The sequence below is a fragment of the Amblyomma mixtum genome, chromosome 5 (genome assembly GCF_055824585.1).
Source record: "Amblyomma mixtum isolate Tamu chromosome 5, ASM5582458v1, whole genome shotgun sequence".
NCBI classification, from domain to species: Eukaryota; Metazoa; Arthropoda; class Arachnida; order Ixodida; family Ixodidae; genus Amblyomma; species Amblyomma mixtum.
In genome coordinates this window covers 37,001,705-37,017,395 of record NC_143016.1, presented here as the reverse complement: position 1 = coordinate 37,017,395, position 15,691 = coordinate 37,001,705, and positions in this window count along the sequence as shown.

Below are 15,691 nucleotides of genomic sequence, written 5' to 3'. Positions count from 1 at the left end.
AGAAAACGACCTATGGGTACCAGTGTTCCTGATTAAAAGCCTTCAAAAGGACTCGATTACACATGAATATGCCACGACCTTATACACGCGGCACATTCTTGGTCGGCTTGACATGTATGTACCCACATATGGCCTCGCAACTGCGCGCCGGCGGCGGGTTTCAGCTGTAGCAAAAAAAAAAAAAAGATAGAGAGAGAGATACGGACTCCAGGTCGAGAGCACGAATATAAAATGTACGTCAGGGCGCTGAAACCTCCAGTTTCGCTCCCTTCCGAGCTTCACATAAACGCAGTCAGAGTTTTATCTATGTACTTTTCTTCCTCCGTTATCCGCGCTGAAAGGAGCCTCGTCCGGAAACAGAGCTGTCAACGCGTGGATAAGCGCGCACAAATAAAAAGGGTCGGCGATACAGAACCGCACATATCTCGTACGCAGGGGCGAGGGGTCGCAGACCATGCGCGGGTCCTCCAGTGCTCCAGTATCGCAGTTTTCGGACGGCCCGGCTGGTGCTGGGGGTTCGTGCGACGAAGCAGCACCGAGGAGCAGCAGGATATGTGCGCGCCGTTGCTTGCTAGCAGCGTGCTGTTTTCTTTCCCGAGTGACAGCTGGGCGTCTGGACGCTGTTTTGGGCGCACCCGCGCCTCGCCGCCCCAGCTCCCCGCAACTTTGTGCCTCGCGGTGTCTCTTCTTTCTGTTTATTTACTTTCTAAAAGTAATATCTGAAGAAAAAAAAAATAAGAGGTGTTCTCTGGGTCCCCCACTCTCGCTCACTCATCGCTATGCGTGCTTTAGCTGAATTGTGGACTTGTGGATGGCAAACATTTTTTTTTTTTTTGGGGGGGGGGGCTACTATTTAACCGTAACCAATATTAAATCCAAAATGGGGAGGGGGGTAAAGGGCAGGAACTGGCCAGAAATATAATTTGCAGTGGCCGCCTTCATTTTTGCAGGAACTCCGAAAGTTTTACAATTTATTTTGTTTTTGTCAGTACCCTCACAACGCGAAAAGTATATATGTTAGAGTGAAATATTTAACGTAGCTACTACACAGGATCCTTATGTACCCACGCGGGTCAAATGTTCATTCAAATGTGGTAACATCGACAGCAAAAAGAATCGGTGGCTGTCGTGCAGTGTACGTCCTCCTGCAAATGAGCGCGACTTGGGTTCGGTTCCTGTCACGACGGCCGCGTGTCTGTTGAAGTCGATGCAAAAGAAAAACGCCCGTTTAGTGATATTGCAGGGAACGTTGAGCAGCTTCAGCTGGCCGAAACTAATTTGAGCCCCTAAGGCATGATTTTACACTCAAAAGCCCATTAATAATAAGGAAAACTGTACACTTTTAAATGAGAACGCGTCCGCTAGCGCGTGTAAGTTGCCATTTACAGCTTATTTGCAAACCTTATCAGCCGTTATTAATTCTTTACTTTATCAAGTAATGATGAAACTGGAAAACTGGCTTCCTCTCTCTTTCTCTCTCTAACTTTCCTTTGCAGCTGCTGAAGCGAGCCCTGTTGCTGCGCTCGCAATTTCTGGCGCCGAATAACTTGCGCTGCTCGTTATTTGCTTTTTTTCTTCTACACCGGAACGGGCGGCTGCAAGAGATAACATTCTGCCGCGATGCGCTTTCATTACAGGCATACGCTATATAGTTCTTATCTGCCTTGATGAACTCGTGTCTGTATAAAGGCGCCACTTGGTTGAGTGATATGGTATCGCGTCGAGATTTCGCGTTGCATTAACGGCGGTTCGTTTATTGCTCACCTTCGAACGATAAGGTCCACGTGTTTATTTTTTATTTATTACTTTTTCCCGCATTCGAAGCTCTCAATTGCCTAGAATTAAGAGAGGAAACATATATGAGCTTGCGCATGCTGTTTTACGCATTTCAAGAAGTAACACATCTTCCGAGCATTTTTTTTTTCTTGCGTGGCACACGTTCGAAACGCATTCTTTTGGCAGAACAAGAATTTGTTTAAAAGAAAGCCAGAGATGGCATGGCTCTGCACTCGGAAAATGAAAAGAAAAGAAACAGCCAAAGATGACAATTTGGAATCTTGAAACGCCCATCTTATCCTAAAATGCACATAAAATCTTAAAATATTTCATTTAGGCTTCGGTGCATGGTCATGCATGCGCGCATGGGAAACAAGCAAGCACCCCCGCGCTGTGCTTCTTTTTGCAGGAACACCCTTTTCACACCCTTCACAGTCACTCCACTCTATGCTCCAATGGGGGTATAGCTCCAGCGACTTTTGAAAAAGGGTAGTAAACTTCATTACTCTTAGTACTGTGTGTATTTTCAAGGATTTGATTGTTGAAAGTGTTCTGGTTCATTACCTGCCGCGATGGCTCAATAGCCGTTTTGCTGCTTACCGCAAAATCGTGGATTAGATTCCTTGCGTGACTGTTGTATTTCGGTGGAGGCGAGGTGCGAAAAGACTGGTGAAATTAATCCGGAGTTCCCCATTATGGTGTATCTAACAGCCACTCCTGTGGTTTCGGCATGTAAAAATAATTATTCTGAATTTCTCTCGCGAAATGAGTTTATAACTGGCGTGAATTTGGTGCACTGGGTGTAGGTGCCGGTGTGCAACTGCTGACTCACCTTAAACATGAAGCATCATTCGTTCATGAGAAAGCGCACTAGCGTCCGCTACCAGCTTGCAGATACCACAGCTTCCAGTTTAAAACGACCGGAGTGCCACCGTGACGGACTCCGGGAGTCACAAGCGTGCTTACGCTCTGGCCCGAGCAGTTACGTGTTCCTTCGGGGCCTGGAAGTAGAGAGTAGAGACCCACAGACCATGAATGCAACAATGGAAGAGCACCCACCCTCATAAAATAAGCACAATTGAGACACCCAGGGAGAGCCACACCTGCACCGAGATCACGCAATATTACAAAGAGAGCAGCTGAAATCCCTACCCCCACACAAATCCCTCACGCAAGCAGATGAAACCGGTTGGCGACAGCTCCAAACCCATATACATTCCCCTCTTTACACCACAAACACTTTTATACCATATGCCCAGGCTGTAAAAATTCCAAACCCACAATACTTCTACATTGAGTGCCCGCCGCCCCCGGACGCTCAAGCACTCGCACCCAACCCAGCCCACGTCGAATGGGAGGCCGACCCGACCAGTTCTGACCCGAAGGTACAGCTTTGGCTGATCCACCGGGCGAGAGCAATCGGGGAAGTCACCCCTGGACTAAGGGCAGCGACCAGACCAGGGGTTACGAACCCCTGAGCCCAAAAAAGTTTTTCAACAATCATCATCGTCATCCCTTCTCAGAACCTTGGTAGCCTTCTAGACGGTTTAGGCGACCCGGCACGCCGCTCAAGAACAGACCGGCCCTGTGTCCTGGAGATTTTTGGCAAAGGCTGCACAGTCTTTGTCAAAAATATACAGCCCAAGGGGTTTGCTTCTCAGCCGTGTAGCAGGGCTCTTTAGCACAATTGACAGTCCTAAGATTTGGAGGGTTGAGGACTTAAGTTCGTGAGATTAAGGTCCCTGAGTACGCAAGAAGAGCCGCACTGCAGGGCTCAGAGGAAGACCCCTTGTGCTGTATACTTTTGACAAAGACTACATTCTCGACACCGCTTACAGGCATTAGGTTGTGACAGACTACGGTGTCGACTCAGTGCCCATTACGGCTATCACTGCAACGGAGACAGCCAAAGGAAAGAAATCGGAAGTGTTCACGCGTGCAAATGATGGCAAGCCATGTTTTCGTTGTTCCGCTCGCCACTTAGCAATGTGCGAGCGCTATTTTGTCGCCAGCAAAGCGCCGCGGAATCCGATTACGCGAGTCGGCGGCCGCGGGCCTCCCTAATCGGAAATGGTGCCGCGGTTACGGCACTGCACGCGGAAACCTTGGCTGCCGCGCGGCACGTTTTCTTTTGTCACGTCAAGGACGCGCGCTCTTGCGGCGCGCGAGTGCTTATGCGCGCGCGCGGCCTCCTTTTATCTCACCCTCTCCCTCGGCGCGCGAACGCGCACTGCTTCCGATCTCTTTCGCCGCATTTCTCCTCCTCTTTTTTGGTTTGTATTTTCTAGAGTGCCGAGTCTAGACAATGAGTAGGAGGCAAAAGACAACCGCAGGTAGCGGATGAGAGAGAAGCACGCATACGAAACAGAACAGGAGTATCGTTGTCACGGAAAGCCCTTCGGGTGTGGGCAATCTGGGCTCCTTGTTATAGCTCGACGCACCGGTGAGCACGAGCCCATATGTCTCCGTGCGTGGACGTTAGGCACAGCTGCCGTTCACTTTACGGCCATGAGCCGTGGCGAACGGTCCGAGGCTTGAGCACCCTAGCAGGAGCTGTTGCGCAATGTGACTGCGCGAAGCATCCGACAGCGCACGGCCGTATGTGGGTGAGAGGAAAAGGGCACAGACTGCTACGTCACAGCGGCCACCTATTTGGCGAACAAGAATGGCTGTGAAAATATGTGCGCTTGTCTGACCCGTTCACTGCCGCCTGCACCATGGAACTGGGAAGCTTTTTGTGGAAGATGTACGCGTGGTGCACTATCATAGTACCGTGACGTCATGAGCAAGCCATATTGCGAAATCGCTACACTGGGACCATCCACACCAAGAATGACCAATCGGAACTTCCAAAAGACGTTTGGTGCCAGCTGAAAACCATTTGGAACTAATTCAATTCCAGTTGTTTCCAGCCTTGTTTCTGGAAGTCCCGATTGGTCTTTATTGGCCATAGTAGCGGAAGAAAGAATAGCCTCAAGAGAAGGAAAATTAAGAAACATCTAACGCCCTCCCCCTTTACAAGTTGAGATATGTTTCGCAATAACTATAGCCGGGCATGTGCCCAGAATAGAACAGCCGAAGGTGACCACGCAGACAAGGCAGGTAAGAATATATTTGGGCACACCACTGCAAAATGCGTGCGTTTTTACATATGCTTCATGGTCCAAATTATACGGCCTGTGTCTAAAGTCTTTTTTTCCGTACGCATGTACTCTACATGGCTCAAGGCTGGAAGACTGTTACAGGCTGTGCAAGCGTCGAGAGACTTTGGCTACACGTACGCATAGAAGTAGCAGGTATTCTGACTTAGCGCTGACAACCTAATTGTGGATCCACTACTTTCCTGCCATGCCACCGACTCTCCTGAGGCACACGCCATAAGCGCATACATTACGTATACCTCCGACACGTCGCAAGTCCCAATTTGTAATATGTATACCTTTAACTTACTCGACGTTTTTCGTGAAGGTAGGTTGTTGGGTGATTTCGTGACGGTGTTCCATGGCTACAGCGCGACGAGCAGGACAAGAACAGGCAGGGACACAACACAGCGCTGTTTAATTTAACAGCAATTTTATAACACAATCGGTGCTGCCTGTGTGGTAGCCCACCGGTTTAAATTTCCCACAACGAAGGCCTGTCCTGAGTTTGTCTCGCGGGGTACACGCGTAACGAACAGTTCTCCTGTAAGCCAAGGGAGGGCGCGCGGCCGCACGTCAGTTAGATTAGGTCAGTTTAGGTCAACTGGGTGTGAGGGCGACCGCACTCCCTCCCTCTTCTCCAGCGTGGGAAGAGGAGGGAAAAGTCCCTTCTTTCGGCGACAGCCGCGCAGCATGCGGCACATCGTCTCATAATTATTCCTCCCTATCCCTTCCGTATCGGGTTTCTTCGACCATCAACACGGATTATCCCCACACGCCGCCAGTCTTGTGCATGGTCCCGGGACTACCGACGATGTGGTGGCAACACCCCCCCCCCCCCCCCCCCACTCCCTCCCCCTCCGTTTCTATTCACGAAGCGAACATCCATGCTCCGTTGTGTGATTGCTCGTACGTAAGAACAACGAAGGCGCGCTTCTGCGTGTCCTAGCTGTTCTCCAGAACTGGTCATCGCTGCAACATGGTGAGCAACGCCTGCAGGTGTCTCGTTCGAAAGGTTGTGAGTAGGCTTGATCGTTACGTCTTTGGGCGGGCGGCCGTCCGCCGCGCGCGTTCTAACCACGCGTACATGTCCAGCATTCTAGGGCAAAAAAATTTAATACGAAAATATTGTAAGGTACCGTTATGGTAATTTTGAAGGCAATGTTCCAATCTTCCTATGCGTAGCAAAATCGTGAAAGTTTTTCCATCGCTGGGGAACGTTTTTGACGACAGCAAAAACGTTAATAGTAAAACAATGCGCCTGCCGACAGGAGATCTGTGGATATATTGAATGTTGAAGAAGTGAAATGTTATAGTGAAATCTTACATTATATAAAAAATTGTGTTCATAAACTCTTTCCTGTCGAAAAATGCTTTTGTCCAGAATTGGGTTTGAGACAGCGCCTGCTGTGCGGTAGAGAGGGTGTCGATGGTATATTGGCCCTAATCGGTCCTGTCGCTGTTGACTGTGCCCTTTGTTAGGTTCGGGATGGTGGACCTTATGCATATATATACCATACTATACCCCACCGTACAGTACCGTACCATACCATACCATACCATACCATACCATACCATACCATACCATACCATACCATACCATACCATACCATACCGAAATTCCATATCTGTTTGATGTCCTCTTGGATGTGGTCTGCGAAAATGCTCGACGGTGTTACCATGACGCCGCGAACGCAGGGTAGAGATCGATGTACACTCTTGCAAGGTCTCCTTGTAGGCTAGCCACGCGATACTGGCCCTACAATTTTATAATGAAAAAAAAAAAAACTCATAGGCTGCAGTTACCACTGTCCCAGGTAGCACCGAAACATTACGATAATGTTACATTTTTGTTTTGGTCGAATGTTATTTCAATGTGCTTAATGTCCTTCTTTTCTAGCTTTCCTGAAATGTTACATATAAACGTCAAAATAACAGTGGAGTTCGCGGTGTTGTGCATTGTTGGCCACGTCCGGCTTCGCGATAGAGGAACGCCCATTCCGTTTTTTTTTTTTTTGTTCTGCCCTCTGCTCAACTGGTGAGTAGAGGGTGAGTCCTCTAGAGGGTGTTGGTGAGTCACACTCGCTACCCAGCGGGATAGGGGGGGGGGGGGGGGGGGGGGATAGCGGAGGATTCCGAGAAAACGGGAAAGGTCAGTCCCCCTCCCGGAACGCCTACGTCAGGTCGCATCCCGTTGTGCACGATCTTGCGGCAAGGCGGATCCTCATCGCGTCGCGTCCCATGTTTACAGCGGCGCGCGTTGACAGCTTGAGGCGCGGTCAACAGGATATTGCCACGCTAGCTGCAGGTATGAAGACAGTTTGTAAGTGGCGGTACTGAACAGATGGGCCTTGAAGTGACTTTCCTCGAACCAGGGTCAACTGGAGGTTGAAATAACCTACACCGTGGGAAAGCGAGAATGTTCGCGAAGCTCGCGGGAGGAAGGAAGAATCCTCCGAAATCGTGATGGTGGAGAGTGTACATATTTGTACAGTCGAGTCGAGATTTGTCGAGATGAGTTATCTTCTTTCCCCAAGCATTGATTGGCTGCGTTGTCCTTTTCCAATTGTTGACTGGTGATGTTTTCCTTTCTCCAATGATTTATTGGGTGGATGTTTGTGGAGTTACCTGATTTGTTACTGTCCCCAGCTGTTTCGGCAGGACCGAGGGCTGGTTTCGTCACGTAAAATTATGAGTCAGTCAAATGTAAATAAGTTTTCTCCTTGCTTGTATATTTCTTTGTTTTATTAATTGTTAATAAAAAGTTAACCTCTCCAGAAGTGCCCTCCAGCAACGTGATTGAGCAATATCGAATCTGGAAGACGTCAAGCATCCTTCAATAATCATCATCACCGCAATTTCCCTTTATGAGATCGAAAGGGAAACTTAACCTTCCCCGAACATTAATGAATCCTATAAACAGCATACATGCGACAGTCTCGAAAATAGTGAAGCAACCCACAAACACGCAGGCCCACCAGTTGTGACGGCGCACAACTTACAACGCTTTGCAAGGACAACCAACGAGGATGGCACTTCAGCTCCGCTACAGCACAACATGCAACTCGTATTCATTCACCTCCGAACGGATATCATGGAGTCAAGTATACCCATTTACTGAAGTATATGACCAGCTCCTATATGTAGTCTTCATTGATTACGAGAAAGCACAAGTGACTCAGTGGAAACATCAGTAGTCCTGCAGGCATTGCGGAATCAGGGCGTAGAAGAGTATTGTGAAAATACTGGAAGATATCTACAACGACTGCACAGCTACCATAGTCCTCCATAAAGTCGGCAATAAAATTCGAATAAGGAAGGGTCAGGGAGACGCGATCTCGCCAATGTTTACAGGAGGTGTTCCGAGGCCTGAACTGGGAACAGTTGGGGATAAGAGAGTGGCGTAAATCGCGCGGGGGGGGGGGGGGGGGGGGGGCACAGTATGCGACCGTCCCCGTGCTGAGAATCGTCCCGAGATTACTTGGCCGGCATCAAATGATAAGAGCAGCAAACTGAACATGGGGATGCCGCGGGAGTGGGGGACATCTTCCCTTCCACAGAATGGCTCAGCAGAATAAAATGCTCAAAAAACAGCGCTGTCAGAATTACAATCTGCCGACAATCAAAGGACATGCCCAGACTACGTGTGATTTTGTTTAATTTTGCTTCAAGCCTCTGCTTTTCTGGCATCGAGTCAATCAGTGATTGTTACAGAGATGCTAAAGGGTATAGTCCTGCGTGTTCGAAGGTCGTCACTGCGCAAACCTTCGAAGCTTTCTTCTTGTTCGGGCCTGGTGAACGTTTAATGCGCGAGACAGGCGCTGACAGATGCGACTCTTGCCTTGGTGGTATGCATAAAACTACTTCATATCAGCGGACCATCTTTATTTTAAAAAAAGGAGGAGGAGGTAGAAGAGGAAAGGCATGGAGGTTATCTGGAAGAATAATTGGTTTGCTACCCTACACGGGTGGGAAAGGGGTGAGGGGATAAAAAAATGAAAGAGAAAAGAGAGTAGCAGAAAATTGAAGTCGCTATGAAAAGTCAGCGTTTGTTACAGTCACAGCCTATCATGCAGGCCAGAAGTTTGCAACAAGCGGAGCAGTGCCTTGGAGGCCTTCACCACCGACATTGCTCAATGTCTACCGCCGTCACCTTCAGTTTGTTAAACTGCCGGCCGATTAGAAGATCGCGAATGTCAATTCTACCATATCCGGTCCACACTTCCTGTGAGCCAAAAATGAAGGGAGATGGACGCTGTGATTTTAGAGTGAGAAAGAGATGCTGGATAAATGCTTTAGGATTAGCACAACCGCTGAACAGGAATTTTTAAATGGCATGTCGCAGGTCTTAGATTCGAGGAAAGCTACAAAACAACTTTATACTTGGCGCTAGAGGTCTGCATGAGCCGATATCTATAGCGGGTGCGGCCCTACTCGTCGCTACATCGGTCCGGACTCAGAACCCGACCGCGGCCAGCTATTAATTTCTAATGGACGGTCCGGCCGTGCAGGCCCGTTTGCTTTTCATGACGAAACTTCGCTCTTAAAAAAAAAATAGATAAATACAACAAGCGATAAACAGGCATCTGTGTAGTATATCTGAAAAAGTTGCAGAAAGCAAGAAGCGCAACCTCTAGTTCGTACACTCTAAACATAAAAGTAGCAAAAAGGGAGCCCTTTTAAGGGGCAGGGAATGCTACCCAAAACCTGGGGTAGCTTTTCATACCTAAAAATACGGAATACTTATGGTTGGCAACACCAGCAAAAATTCCTCTTGAAAACCTGCGAAGTTCTAGCAGTTAGAAACCTCTATTTCCTCACCTCAAGACCTACAGTGCCGCTTTTAAAAGCCTCCTAGCTCCTATTGCTAACTGAATCAAGCTATGCTTTGCGGTGGGAAATCACTCCGCTGACAAACGTAAGCATACTTTTTTTCTGTGATCGAAATCTACCCCGGAACTTGGGCAGTCTACCTTGCCCCTAAAAAGGAGTTCCCTAGAGAACAGCTTACTCCCTCTTTACTCCCCTATAGGCTTATTCGCGTTTAGAGCGTACCAGCGACGAATGCCTGCCTATATACTCAAGCTAGGCACAACCGAAAAAATCGAGTCATTAAAAGAGCACTGCATGCCATCGTTTTCAATGGCTCTTTAGACGAGACATTTCTAAAAACAGCGACTTTAGCGCAAGCGTAACCTTTTACCCTCGTAAGCACACTAAGATGATTAGCGTCTTAGCGCACTGTGAGCGTATTATTACAGACTTAGCTTTACTTACATGGCAAGGAGACTCCGTACAGCAGTGAAATATATGAAGTATATCATTTTCAAATAAGGAGACAGTCCCCTTCGAGCAGGGCTGGTAACTTTACGAAGTCCAAACACTCTCCAGATTCCAAAAGAATGATTCGCTACCCCAATGCCCACATCTGCATAAGTTACGCAAGTGTTGTCAGAAAACACGGTGCTAGTCTGCTTTTCGCTATCAGGAACGCAATCGAAGATACCATCCTATTCAAGTGGAAAGCATCCACCGCTAAACTCTGCGGCACACAGTACTTCGGTTGTCTGAAAACAAGTGTTAGTCTGCTTTTCGCATGCAGGTTAGCTGGAGAGCGTTGCACCCTTTTGAAATTTACAAGGATTTAGGCCATTGATGGAGAACACTTAAGTAATCTGCGATTCACTGACGACATCCTTGCTAAGTCACTCAGGAGATGAACTGCAAAGCATGATCAATGAGTTAGACCGGCAGAGCAGAACGGTGGGCCTAACCCAAGTAATATTCAACAGTCTCGCAAGGGAACAGCAATTCATGATTGGTAAGGGAATAAGTCTACTTAGGGCAGGTTGCGACCGCTAACAGGACAGGCGCCTGTCCTGTTGTGTTCTTGTGCCTCTGTCGTCCTTGTTCCTTTCGCGCCGTCCTGACATTAACTGCAGCTATGAACCAATTAACTAGCCCAAACCAAAGTACTTCTTGAGCATGAATGGCATTTTACAATATCCCTTAACAACTGTGTCTTACCGGTATTCACCTATTGGGCGGAAACGTGGAGGCTAACGAAAAGGGTTCAGCTTAAGTTAATGACAACGCAGCTTATGGTTTATGGGGGTTTTAACGTCCCAAAGCGACTCAGGATATGAGGGACGCCGTAGGGAAGAGCTCCGGAAATTTCGACCACCTGAGGTTCTTTAACGTACACTGACCTTGCACAGTACAAGGACCTCTAGAATTTCGCCTACGTCGAAATTCGACCGCCGCAGCCGCGGGATCGAACTCGAATGACACCCTAGTTGTCTGTAGTCAAAATTTCAATTGACCAGTTTTCGCGCCTTCCTCTCTCCTCTCGTCACTTTTTGCACGCTGAAATGTCGGCCCTCCTCCGCCGGCCGACGCGCGCGGGAGAAGGCAACAACCTCTAGAGAAGTTCTTGGAGATGGGGAGAGGCTGCGGAGCTTACAGCCGTGGCCGAGGTAGCTGCGTGACGTCAGGAAGAGACGTCACGCCGAACCAATGACAGCTCGCCGCTGCTGACGTAACGAGCGCTGCATGACGCGTTGCGCTACGTTGCGCTAGGGTGCCTCGATACGCGCGGATTCGGGCGAAAGCTCGGCACAGCAGGTCGCCGCGAGGCGTGGAAGAGCGAATTTTGGAAAATATATTGTAAACGATCGCTTCGCTTCTGTGGTTCTGTACGCGGCATGAACACTCGGTGGCCTGTACTCTATGCAAGCGTATTTTAGCCAACCTCAAATACCCTTTCAGGGACCCTTTAAGGGTAGCGCAGTGGATTCCAAGAGAAGGCAAGCATAGCAGGGGGCGGAAGGAAGTTAGGTGGGCGGATGATATCGAGAAGTTTGAAGGGATATGATGGCCTCAGCTGGAGAACGACAGGGTTAATAGGAGAGACATGGGAGAGGCCTTTGCCCTTCAGTGAGCGCAATCGGGCCGATGATGATGATAATGATGATGTCTGAGGGATGTACCATGGGTGATAGTAGCGAATCGGTAATAACCGAAGTTTTCTGCCAAAACAATGCATGCAATCTATAGCGAGTACTATCTAAGAGATTTGGTTGCAAAGTACTGTTAGTTGAAAAAACATCTTTACTGCAAGAACAGCGGGAAGAGACATGGAATATAGTGCTCGAAATATATTTTAATGTTGTTTTATAGTTCTATAATAACGCTTAGACATGATAAAATACGGTTTTCTATATAACTTACGTTATATGTTAATTTAACGTTACAGTTTGCAAGATGTAACATTACTGAAACTTCCATAACATTTTTATAACGCTATCCTAATGTTTGGTGCTACTTGGGGTGTACCGCGAAATTCAGAGACAGTTGTTGAGATGTTTTCATTTCGCGATATATGAAGGCAAAAAAGTTTGAGATATGTACGTGTATCCTTCAAGTAGCACTTCCTCCCAATTCTTGACAGTCATGAAGGAAGAAGTGGCAGGGGATGTGTTCGAGGTGTTGGATCAATGTCCGATCCTGAAAGAAGTCTATGCATGTGCTTCGGGAGGTCGTCACAGCAGTGGGAGTAGTTGCCGGGAAAGGAGTAGGACTGAGCGGTTACTACACGGTGCAATCCTTCGGCACGACGACGCTTAACCAATGGATGGAAATGTCTTTAAAGAGCTATCACTAAAGCACTGAAGGCTGCAGTTGCGAACACATGGGTCCTTTTCTGTTTATTTTATTTGAATTATACACACTGTAGTCTTGCTCATGACCATATGGCAGGGTGGGTGGGTATACGTGTACACCCTTTGTCAAAAGTTTGGAACCCAGGGGTTTGCTTCTGAGTGTCATACCGTGCGGCTTGTAGCTCATCCTTAGTGACCAAAATCTCCTGACGGTAGGAATATTTTTAGTCCTGCCCCCTCGAATGGGCAGGAATTACACGAATTCTCAGGAGCCCCACAACACTGCTTAGAAGCAAAAGCCCCCTGTGCTCTAAACTTCTCTCAAAGGCTGTACATAACAGCATATACAAAAAGACAAACAATAAGAGTAAATTATTTAAGGTGCTCTCCAAAATATGCTGGTGAGTTCTGTGTAATTGCCTTAATTGTTAGTGAGGTTATTCCAGCCAACTATAGTTCTTGGGATGGTTGGTTTGACTCTAGGCTATGAGGGACGCCGAATGTCCACCTGGGGTTCTTTAATGTGCACTGACATCGCACTGTACACGGGCCTCTAGTATTTCGTCTTCATAGAAATGCAACCGCCGCGGCCGGGATCGAACCCACGTCCGGGTCAGCAGCCGCGAGCACCATAAGCACTGAGCCATGACGGCGGCCCAGTTCTTGGGAAATAGAGTACTTAACGCAATTATTTCCTGAAGTTATTAGCGGCATTATTGCTTTGTCATGTCGTTGTGTTGTTTTTTATCGCCAGAAGAGAAAGTGAAAATACCAGATGTGTTAATATTAAAATGCCCGATTAAGGCAAAAAACTTTAATTTTCATATGCGGTTTATTTCGCCTACTGATGGGAAATCACATTGCTGAAGTAACTCATTGACTGACGCATGGATATATTTCTTGAAAAATCTTGCTCCTTTTCGTTAAATACGTTCCAGTTTGTTGACATTAGATATGCGGCGAACGGCCGGGACCCAAATTATATGGCATATTTATACGTGCAGTATTGAATATATACATGGTGATATATGCGAGAGATCGAACAACTGGTGTAATAGATTTAAAAGACCGTCTGAGAAAAAAAGAAAAGGAGTTTATGAGGGCGCTAAAATTCTGCGCATGCGCATACCCTCTCCACCGTTTTCGCAGAGCATGCCCTGTAAAATGCCTGACGAGTTCGCTGCACGCGTTTTTCCAGAAACGGCGTTTTCTAGAGCAACGATACAACGGACTGCGGGAAAACAATTAGATGTAGGGCTAGCCGCACGAACCGGCCTCAAGAGATAAGATGCGGTCTGTTTCTCAAAACATCCATGAGTCAGGAGTAGCCCAAGCATGGAGAGCCCAAGATACCCAATCGGTCATAGAGTCACTGAAGTGGTCATTGTCAGCCACATTGTCAGCCAGCCCCTCGCTCTTTTCGGGCAGGCCATAGTAGGCGCACGGCCGTGGTAGGCGTTGCTCCAAGGCAAATCTAGTGCGTCTGGCGGCCGCTAAAGCGGTGGGCGGTGAAGGTAGGGTCCCTAGAAATACACTAGGGACCCTAGTGAAGGTGCCCACCCGATTCAAAGAACACCCCTAATTCATCACCATCGTATTTATGCTCTAGATGGGGGTTGTCAAATCCCTCTGTCTTTATTAAACTGAACTAGAAAAGGCTTGGAGGAAGGAAATGTTTTTCCTTTCTCCATGAGAAAAGGAATAGAAACCGCGGTACAAAGGGGACGCTCCTAACTTCCATCCATCATTCCACCCGTCCGGTAAAAGTGGAAATCAGTGCCCATAACATAAAGGTCAACGTTACTGAAACAAAATCTAATCACGTTGATGAAGGTCCATCACGCAGACATTAAAAAAAATGCGCTGAAGTACTGAAAGAGCCAGAAATTTCAATGTTCAGTAGCGAAATATGAGCGATCAGCCTAATGAGTTTCTGAGGGTCACCGCGATCCTGTTAATCAACAAATGTTTCGCTTAAGTTCGGGAGAGAAACGCTTATTAAAGCTATTTAGTAACAATATATGAACCCATTAACATTCCAGGCACGAGCAGCACTCGGTTCGCCGCATTTCGATCGGTACCATCACTGTAGAGGCCATCAGGCCATCAGGAGGCCACTAGTATGTATACCATCACTGTTGTTACACCCAGAGACCCACGATGGTCCACGATGGAGTGGACCATGCCAGATACTCGTCAAGAGAAGCCTGCCCACGGAGGTAGTCGATAGGGTCAGGGGGTTACACACGGCGGCATCGGTGGTGGTGGAGTGGCAGGGCCTTCAATCAGAACCGATTGCTATGGAACGTGGTTTGAAGCAGGGATGCCCTCTGTCTTCGCTTCTATTCATGCTAATGCTGAGTGACCTGGAGTGTGATCTGGGGACATGAGGAGCAGGTTTCGACCTGTCATACATGGTTGAAGGCGTGGTCTAGTCTCAAAAGCTCCTTGCCCTGCTTTACGCCGACGATATAGTGCTGGTGGCGGACTCAAGGGAGGGACTTCAAAGGCTCCTAGACGTGTGCAGCTTGCGAGCCGGACAGCTGGGACTCCGGTTCAGCGCTCGCAAGAGCGCAGTAATGACCTGGGGGTCTCCCGAGACGAGGGACTTTGGGCAAGCATTTATACTGCAGGACAGGGTGATCCCATCGGTGTCGTCGTACCGCTGCCTTGGGGTTACATCGTCGCCCATGAAAAACGGGTACATGAGAAGGCTCTGAGAGGCCAGCGTGTACTCAAGGCACGTGCGCTGCGGGCTTTCAGCCGCATGGAGGTGGTTAGAAGCCTATGGAAGGCGGTAATGGTACCTGGACTCACTTTTGGCAATGCGGTGCTGTGTCTGTCGTCTGCTACCCGAGTTTTTAGAGCGACGGTAACGAGAGGTGAGCAGACAAGCACTGGGCGCCCACCGGTCGACGCCCAACGAAGCGGTACAGAGTGACGTTGGGTGGTCCGCTTGGCACGAGAGGCAGTGGCGAAGCTGGGTTTTGAAATCCGATCGTGGGTCCGGACCGGTGCTTCAGCCACAACATCCGGTTGGAGCCCTTTTTGCGCAGGCCCTTGGTTTCCCGCCGCTCCGGCCATTGGATGGCAATGCGGCTGCCATTGCAACAG